This window comes from Acomys minous, assembly GCF_964271855.1.
Source record: "Acomys minous genome assembly, chromosome: 19".
Lineage (NCBI taxonomy): Eukaryota > Metazoa > Chordata > Mammalia > Rodentia > Muridae > Acomys > Acomys minous.
In genome coordinates this window covers 20,700,678-20,701,844 of record NC_140499.1, presented here as the reverse complement: position 1 = coordinate 20,701,844, position 1,167 = coordinate 20,700,678, and the positions used below count along the sequence as shown (strand labels likewise).

General features: G+C 44.8%; 1 pseudogene across 1 annotated transcript; it reads left to right on the top strand.

The window, feature by feature from the left end:
• Window positions 1-393: 393 nt before the first annotated feature.
• On the top strand, window positions 394-868 carry LOC311590173 (putative ribosome biogenesis protein RLP24; annotated as a pseudogene). The gene has a single exon. The product of its transcript is annotated as a putative ribosome biogenesis protein RLP24 (transcript).
• Window positions 869-1,167: the final 299 nt, after the last annotated feature.

Genomic DNA, 1,167 nt, shown 5'->3' with positions numbered 1-1,167 from the left:
GGATGTAATGTGGAAGTCAAATCAGCTAAGGTCTGTATTACTGCCTGAAAACACTTCACCACTGTGGATGAGAAGCTCAAGGCAAGTGGGTCAAATTGCACCTACATTCAGGAAGCAGAGAGATGACTTCACACTTGGGTCTGAACCTCCTTTGTAGGCAGTCCAGGACCCCAGCCCATGGATTGATGCTTCTTGCATTTGGGCTGTGTCGTCTCACCTCAAATATCTAATCTAGAGCACCCATCACAGACACTACCAGAGCCTTGTCTCCCAGATGACTCTAGACCCTGCCCAGCTGACAATTAACATGAGCCATCACATCTACTATTAAGAATGTGATAAATGGTTTTTCAAGCTTGATGTCTAAAAAGGTGAGTCCCACACAGGGTCGGCATGAAGATTGAGAAGTGTCATTTCTGTTCCAGGCTGATTTACCATGGCTATGGCACAGTGTTAGTCCACAACGACTTCAAGGTGTTCCAGTGATGCAAATTCAAGCATCTTACAAACTTCAAGAAGAAGCGGAACCCACGCAAGGTCAGGTGGACTAAAGACTTCCAGAAAGCAGCTGGCAAAGACGTAAGGGTGGACAACTCATTTGAATTTGAAAAAAAAAGTAGAAATGGATCTGTGAAATACCATCGAGGTCTATGAAATAAAACCAATACTGCAGTGAAGAGATTCGAAGAGCTCAAACAGAAATGGCAGGCTAAATTTATAATGAACAGGTTGAAGAAAAACAAAGAGCTACGGATAGTTCAAGAAGGCTAGCAGAACAACCATCTCATCTGGGCTTCTCTTGCAGGCAAAGGAAAGCAGCTGGAAGAAAAGATTACAGGAGGATTTGGACATGGAAGATGCTTCCTAATGGTGCTGCCTGCAACCAGCTCTATGCACACTGGAAACCAGTGGAGACTGTGGGTCCTAAGTTGTGAATTGGTTACATAAGGTTCCTTCTTGAGCTGCAGCCTGTAAAAGCATCCCATTGAGGGTGCTAGGTTTAAGCTCAGCATTCTGCTCCACTGCACTCTGCTCAAGCAAGCACAAACATTTGTGTGTAGAGGAGGGGGTAAGCTGTGGGGATAACATGGTTGAGCCATTGTATAATGGCACCAGGCAACATTTCTGTACTGACTGTCTCACTAATGTGAGAACTGTTATGATGGC